Here is an 8685-nt window from a genome sequence, read left to right as displayed (position 1 = left end):
ATGAAAATCGTTTTATTAGTAACCATAATTAGTGTGAATGTAATGACACAATCTGTATGTTTGTATGCTCTCTAACATTCACCTTCTCAGCGACTGAGTAAAATTGTATTGCCGCTTTTTTTACCAAGACATTGTTCACTCTTTTTTCGTTAAAAGTGGAACAGACAGTCGCTAAGTAGATGAAAGTTAGAGTGTGTAAATGTATTACATAAACACAAACGCCTTTAAGTTTGGAACTTTTAAAACCATCGGTTTCTGAATTATAATCGGTAGGTAAAGTGTTTTCGAAGCTTGTCAAAAACCAGCATTTATAAGTAAACTTTCTTCTTCATGTACAATCCTAGAACATCAAAAACTATTTTCAAATCAAAAACAAAAATATCCCTTGTTTTGTTAAAGTTGTAATCGAGAACTTTCTTTCCAATTATTTAGAGTTAGTAGCGCTAGATCAAAATAAAAAAGGGAAATGAATTTGGTTAGAAATGCTATTTATATTGAACAAAAATCCAAATTAAGTTATAAGAATTGATCAAAATTACATTAAAAACACTCCTAAATTATGAAATAAAATGTTTGTTAGATTATAAGTTACAAAGTTCAGAAGTTGAGGTGTGTTCTATAAATGCTTTAACATTAACAGGTGTTTTCAAACACTTTCGTGAGCATTGTCTCGGTCACGACTATAAAAAGACACAAAAAATTAACAAGAAAACAGTGCCTTATCCATGAAGTTTTCCACGCGCTTTTGAGAGCGAATGAATCCCTGCACTGCAAGCTAGGTCAAAATTCTCCAAACAGAATAACAACAAATAGTAACTCTTTCCCACGCTTAAAAGGGACGTACGATGTGTCGTTCCCACTCTGCAGACTGATTTTCGATAAGAAAGTTTTATAGGCCCAATGCATATTCTGTAAATATTTAGGTTTGGAAAATAGCAAGCTCTTTTAAATGAATGAAACTCGTGAAATTGTAATGGGCAAAATAACAGTGAAATTATAGTTTTATTTATAATAGTCGCAAACAAAATGAGTCCTTTTAAATTAATTTATGTTGTTAGTTCTATGGCAGATATATTTAGTATGCATTGTATTTCATTGTATGTATTGTATATGGATATAAATATGTAGTTTACGTACGTTGATACTAAGAGTTTCTGTAAAGTAATTTATAACGTTGTATTAGTACGGATCACATTCTAGTTTTTGTACAAACGACATTCACAATAAAATATTATTTAAAATTTTTATGATTTTTGGGTTCAATACATTTTTTTATAGAAAGGAAAGAAATGCCTATCGACCATTAACTAAAAATAACAATGTTAAGGTTATTATACAATTGATCCAGTGGTGAATTTCTAATTCACCATATGTTCTTCTACTCCCATTTCTAAAAGCCCAAATCTAACGTAATAATGTTCATGCATTGCTATGTCATCCGAGCACCCGTTTATTTTTACACCCGGCGCTCGGAAGCCTCCTTTCAAGAGGCTCGGAAGCCTCCTTTCAAGAGGCTCGGAAGCCTCCTTTCAAGAGGCTCGGAAGCCTCCTTTCAAGAGGCTCGGAAGCCTCCTTTCAAGAGGCTCGGAAGCCTCCTTTCAAGAGGCTCGGAAGCCTCCTTTTAAGAGGCTCGGAAACCTTCTTTCAAGAGGCTCGTGTATTAATTGGTTGGCACAATTATCTTTAAAATAATAGATCAATAGAGCAAATACTACTTTGGCCTATTTCTATGATTATAATGTTGCACTTGAACACATAAATAAGTAAAAAAGCAAAGTACCCGAATGATGCCCTACATTCAGGTTGAGTGACGCAGTCCTACCAAGCAGTGTCAAATTCAGATAAGTCCGATTGAGAAGGCGGAATATCTAGTAGTCACAAAATAAAGATAATTGAGAAGGTGGAGAACCACAATTGAACTGGACTCTGCAAGAAAGGTAGGGTGTCCTTTTCATAATTCAGAAAAAGATTGCGGATGTTCATCTTCGATATATGTAGTAGACGGAGTATCGATCGCTATATCGAAAGCTTTTGTTAGTTATGAGGAGCTCCAATGAAAAGAAAACGGATTGCTTTCATGAGATATATAGTTCTCCAAATGATTACTAACTTGATGACGATAATGGATATCATTTTCTATATTGAAGAGAACAGTTGTTTAGATATCGATCTTTGTTGAACAGTAGCTTTGCGAAGCCTGTGATCTTTTGATCGTTCGTTTGATCGACTTACATGAGTGCGTGATTATTCCGGCAGCCGTATTTTGTCGTGACCAGTTTTTTAAACCAGTTCCAGCGTCCCCTTCCAAGCACTGACGATATCTGTATGAGGTGGTTGGATTTTATTAACCCTTATGCGGCCGACGGGGTACCCGTGTTCCTTTTTCAACTTCAAGTGGAGATTTTTCAATGAATTTTTATAGCTGAAAGCTGAAACTCGGTGACATCTAAGAACTCCATAAAATGTAGCATCTGTGAGAAAATCACGTTGATACAGTGTGGAGGGACGTGGGGAGGGGCATCTGATTTTTTTTACCACGTGGATGGCCGACAGGGTACCCGTGTTCCACTAAATTGATATTTTCATAACTTTAACAATTTTCAACCGATTTAGATAATTTTGACAGTTTTGGAAACAGAAACTCATATACTTTTTGCCCATTTCCAAGGTTTACAACTTTTGTCCATGGTTATCCAAGAAATCTTTGAAATAAGGCTTAAGAGTCTACACACGTAACCGAAGGACTATCAACCAGTTTCAAATATATTACATGCTCATTGCGCTTCTTAGAATAGTCGGTGTTAACAGTTTATATTCTGGGTCTCCAAAAACCCCTGGAGTAAGGCCTCAGTCATCCAAAAAATCACTGGAATAAGATCTTATGGTCTGCTAACGTAACCAAAGGTCTATCGTGTAAATTCAAAAACGGTACATGCTTTTTATGGTGCTTAGCATATAATGCTTTCACAGTATATGTTCCGGGTCATCCATTGACCTTTTCTTAAAACATGTTGGCATTCCAAGTAGATCTTGTTGCTTGATTCCAAGTAGTCTATGAACTTCATATAGTCAAGGTCTTCGGGCAGTGATTGAAGAATAAACAAGAAGTGAAACCTCATCTTGATATATTAGCATTCCAAGTAGTTATTGTTGTCTTGTTGTTGTTGGTTCCAGGTAGTATACAAACTTTATTCATATCACTAATATGAAGTTGTCTATTCTTTGCAAATGCAAAATGTGAATAAATTGGAACGATACAACTTCACGCCGAGAACGTTAGGGAAAAACGGGAAAAAATGTCATGTACCATATTAAAATTAGATTAAGGACACTCCTTACGGAATCTAAGTTTCAAAGTGCTCGCGTTTTCGGGGGCACACCAATCGATACGGAGGCGGCGCACAACTGTCATTTTTGTTGATTTAGCTTTGCTGCATGCGTGAAATAATAAAAATGACAGTTGTGCGTTACTTCCGTATCGAGACTCTCTAGATATTCGTGTAAGCCTAGAAGTCTTACTCCATAAATTTTTAGGATGACCATTAGCATATGCCATGAACGCATTTTATTCATGGACCCCAAAGGCATGTACCAAATTTAAAACAGGCTGATATATCTCTGGTGTAGATCCTAATGCCTTACTTCAGGGTTTTCTTGGATTACCATGAACATTTGAAATGGGTGCATTATATTCTACGTACCATAAAGGGCATGTATAACTATTCATATAGGCCGAAAGAACTCTGGTTACGCGTGAAGTTCTTGAGGATTGTTCAAGTGTTCTCTTGGATAATCATGAGCATATGCAATGAAAGCGGTATATTCTATGTGCCACAAAATGCGTATGCCACTTTTGAAACAATCCGATAGATATCTGGTTACGTGTGAAGATCCTGAGGCCTATTCTAGCATTTTCTTGGAAGACCACAAACATATGCAGTGGACGTATTCTATTCTATGTGCTACAAAGGGCATGTACCACTTTTGAAACAAGCCAAAAGATCTCTGGGTACCCATGCAGATTTAAAGGCCTATTCCAGGGTTTTCTTGGATGACCATGAACCTATGCAATGGACGCAATCTATTCTATGTACCACAAAGGGCATGTAACACTTTTGAAAAAATCTGAAAGATCTTTGGTTACGCGTGTAGATCTTAAGGCCTTTTCCAGGGTTTTCTTGGATGACCATGAACTTATGCAATAAAGGCGTTCTATTCTATGTACCACAAAGGGCATGTACCAGTATTGAAACAATCTGAAACATCTCTGGTTACGAGTGTAGATCTTAAGGCCTTTTCCAGGATTTTCTTGGATGACCATAAACATGTGCAATGAAAGCGCTTATTTCTATGTACCACAAAGGGCATGAACCACTTTTGAAACAATCTAAAAGATCTCTGGTTACGCGTGTAGAGCTGAAGGCCTTTTCCAGGGTTTTCTTGGATGACCATGAATATATTCAATGAAGGCGCCAGATGACTTATCCGAGAAATTTATTCGATAGCGCAGAACATATGTAGTGATCACATTTGATTTCAAGATGCGCAAAGAGCATGTACCACTTTTGAGACAAGTCCTCAGACCCATGGTTACGGCCTTACTCCAGAGATTTCTTGGATGACTCGGAACATATACTGTGAATGCATTGCTACGCTAAATACCACAAAGAGTATGTACCGTATTTGAATTTGCATAATAGGCCTTTGGTTACGCGAGTAGATCTTTAGGCTTTACTCCAGAGATTTCTTGGATGACTAAGACCTCATTTCAAGGATTTTTGCATTACCCGAAGCATATACTGTGAACACCTTCAATTCTAAGAAGCGCAAAGAGCTTGTAGCATATTTGAAACTGGTTGAATGGGCTTTGGTTACGCGTGTAGACCCTTAAGCCTTACTTCAAAGATTTCTTGTAAAACCATGGGCATAAGCTGTAAACCTTGACAATGGGTAAAAAGTATATGAGTTCCTGTTTCCAAAACTGTCAAAATTATCCAAGTCGGTTGAAAATTGTTGAAGTTATGAGAATATTAATTTATGGGAACACGGGTACCCTGTCGGCCATCCACGTGTGTTTTTTTTGTTGGCCGCATAAGGGTTAAGCGTCTTCTTGGTTTATATTTATCAGGAAAAACTAACCTTTATTTTCGCTATCGCCTTGCTCGCGCTTTCGATATCGATCTGGAATACACCGACTTCGAGGAATCTGGGAGCGTTTTACTGGCACTATTCGTGGAGGTTAGCGGAATGATTCGACTCCTTTTACTTTTTGTGCAATTTCGCACTTGCACCACTTCGGCCGACAAACGAGGAGCAGAAAAATTTTCCCGCACGTTCACTCTGCACTCAACGGTTGTGTCAGCTGAAGGGAAGTCGACTTGACAGCTCCGCTCGGTTGGTGATTAGCAAGTTAATCGCTCGTTCGTGTTTATTTTCAAGCGAAATGTTCCCTGCAGCACATATTTATAGCAAAATTTGCACACTCAGAAAAAATAATATTGCTTAACATTACTGACGTAAAGGTTGGTATCGTGTTCAAAAAAAAAATCCTTTTTCTATCCCAATCCCATGTTAAATTCCGTTTACTGAATCGGAAAAGTAAAAAATTGAAATGAAATTTCTTTAACAGTATCCACCTGAAAAGAACAAAAATCAAAAAGGCAATTTGTAAGGTTCCCACGCAAATTAATGGGAGCTGTCACTTTACTTTTGGAAAAAAAGTTTGCTCGATTATTCCACAAGTAAAAGTGACATTTTGCTCCATGCAGATCAGTTGTCAAAATTCTGCTTGGTAATATTGAACAAAATTCCGTAACCTCTCAACTTTTTAAGTAGATACTGGGCTTAACACCAAAACTCCTCTTAGTTCCCGGAAGGGTTGTTTACCTCGGGCCACAAGGGTATCCAATAGTTTCTCTCAGGAGGCGTCAGTTTCCGTGCAATACCAAACTACGTGATCGATGTCATAGATTGCTATCGACCAGGTTAATTCTATAGAGATGTGCGTTTAGTGAATAGTGATTGAACATAAGCCTCGACATCGTGCGAGTAAAGCCTCGGCTTAAGTCCTCACCTGTGAATCACGTTCGCGCAGAAACTTTAGGAACTATGGAAAATAGCAACCGTCCAAGTTCATTGTGTGACCAATTCATTTGCCAATTTTGAAGAGTACTCTGACGGACTAATGGGAAAAACTCGTTGTTCGAGATTTGTCTATCATAAACTTGAAGAAAATGCCAAAATCCACGGCATACTATACCGTGGCCAAAATCGTTTCTGATCAATTGCTTTCCGGCAGAACTATTCAAAGAAGCAAAAAGATCCGCGTATTCTGATCATCTCTCTTGGATTCGTTCTATGAAGGCATCGAATAAGTTAACGGCAATTTCTGTGGTTTGATTTGAAATTTCTCCAACATAAATTGAAGCACCACCTCGGCTTCATATACAGTACAGAGCTCACTGCAGCAGCTTGAACAGATTCGATGGCTTGAATTTTTTCACCTTCCGTCAAAAAATCGTCTTCACTGAAGTTGAATTTGGATTAAAGCTTCAAATCAATGACAGTTTTTAACGGGCCCCTTTCAACTAATAAAACCGGTTGAACATGGATAACATGCTATTCCGCGTGTCTTGATATCAGCCATCAGTTCAAGTTCTTTTCAGAACGGACACATTTTTGCCTTTCTCGTATACTAAATATACGGTAAAGGCTATATGATCGCTTCAAAAACAAACTTTTTATAGAAGGCCCGGAGACCCATAGTGTTATATACCAATCGACTCAGTTCGACGAATCGAGGTGATGTCTGTGTGTGTGTGTGTGTGTGTGTGTGTGTGTGTGTGTGTGTGTGTGTGTGTGTGTGTGCAAAACTACTCAAAAAATGTCACTCATTTTTCGGGCACTTATCTTCAACCGATTTGCTCGCAACAAAATGCATTCGACGCAGAATCCTGTCCCATTGTTTCCTATTTGAAATTGGCCAGATCGGACTATGGGATCGAAAGTTATGGCCAAAATACAAATTCATACGAAAAAATCGCGTAAAAAATGTCACTCATTTTTCGGGCACTTCGGATAAAAAATATCATTAAAATATCATAAATTTTATTGCTACAACCCTATTTAAGACATAGTTTTACCATTGAATATAATGGAATTTTGACAATAAAATCACATGAGAAATAATGGTTTTCCACGATAAAATGAATGGTAAATGGGTCTTTTACAATAAAAAAGGGGTTGTTATGTATCTTTACAATAAAAAATCGAAAAATTTCCATACAAAATTTTGAGCAAAACAATTGATTTTACGGTTCTTCAATGGGATGATTTCGAGCGAGAAAATAATAGAAAACATTGTGTTTCAAATGTTTTCAATTACTGTTTCTATTGTTTTACAATAGAAATACAACAGGATTTAGAATACATTATACTCCAACATTACAATAAAAATACAATACAATTATTTGTTTTACAAATTATTTTATTTTCAATTTAATTTTTAATCAGTTTAAACTTCATTTTCACTCATTTTACCTCGCTTTGCTGTCGGGACTTCCGAACCGAACTTTCTTCCAAAGTTTTATCTGTCAAACTAATTGATGCGTTGTTTAGCGCATCTTTAGGCGAATCCAGCGCACTACTTTCGAAGTTGGGTAAGTTGCCTGTATCTGGAGAAAATCCAACTTCGGTATAAAAGACGTACTAACTTTGTTCCGGATACAATACATGTAGTTATAAACCTGTGCAAAATGTAAATTATAAAAGAATGTTAGTTTTAGAACGTACTTCGAGAAGAAAAGAAAAAAATACCTGCATCAGTTCTTATTATATCTCGTGGGTGAGATTGGCCAAGCATCAGTATTTCATCATAAGCTTCATTTCTGTAAAGAAACAAGGATACATGTTACCAGGTATGTCATCAGGTATTATGACGATATTTTTTTTATTCGGGATGAACCACTGCGTCCATTATGTACATTGAACTTTTGTAGTATAAGATTACAATTACCGGTGGTGAGTATAAGCTGTTTGCCAGCCCAGTATCATGATTAATTATTTTAGAGCGTCTTAGGGGAAATGCTACAAGGTTAACCCTTAAAAGACTGGGACGACACTTCGACCATACTTTTAGTCATAACTTATGATGCCGTGGGCCGATTTTCGGAATTTATATAGTTTTACAAAGGGGAATAGCAGCACTTTCAAATGCCATTACGAAATTCCGGTTCGTAGATTCCCGTCCGGAGGAATAACCGGAAATGTAGGGGACACCTCGCATATTTCCATGTATCGAAGGTCAAATTTTAATTGTAGTCAATAGTATTCTAATAAAAATAGCTCAAATCGACAATAATATTAATATATGATTGCCAGGAATCAATATCTGTGCATCAATAGACTTATATTTACAACTTTATTCCAGGACCGGAATCACCGGTATCTGGTTCCGGAGGACCAAATCCAAATTTCTGAGAACCATACCATGCGACACATCATATGACAATGCCGCGACGAGATATAACCAACGAAAGCAAACTCGAACAGTTTTGGGCACATGTGGCCACTCTGGCACAGGTGCCAGTACTCCACTATCCGGTTCCGAAGGACCAAATCAAAATTTCTGATAACCATACCATGCGACACATCAAATTACACTGCCGCGACGAGATATGGCCAACG

General features: G+C 37.3%; 1 long non-coding RNA gene across 1 annotated transcript; it reads right to left on the bottom strand.

The window, feature by feature from the left end:
• Nucleotides 1-7519: 7519 nt before the first annotated feature.
• On the bottom strand, nucleotides 7520-7887 carry LOC134223552 (uncharacterized). The gene is made up of 3 exons (XR_009982615.1): nucleotides 7816-7887; nucleotides 7732-7745; nucleotides 7520-7673 (listed from the first exon to the last, which is right to left on the bottom strand). It is a non-coding gene; the product is annotated as an uncharacterized LOC134223552 (long non-coding RNA).
• Between the last annotated feature and the right edge of the window lie 798 nt (nucleotides 7888-8685).

Source organism: Armigeres subalbatus, chromosome 3 (genome assembly GCF_024139115.2).
Source record: "Armigeres subalbatus isolate Guangzhou_Male chromosome 3, GZ_Asu_2, whole genome shotgun sequence".
Classification (NCBI taxonomy): Eukaryota; Metazoa; Arthropoda; class Insecta; order Diptera; family Culicidae; genus Armigeres; species Armigeres subalbatus.
The sequence above is the reverse complement of the archived record's forward strand: the minus strand, read 5'-3'. Positions and strand labels throughout refer to the sequence as shown.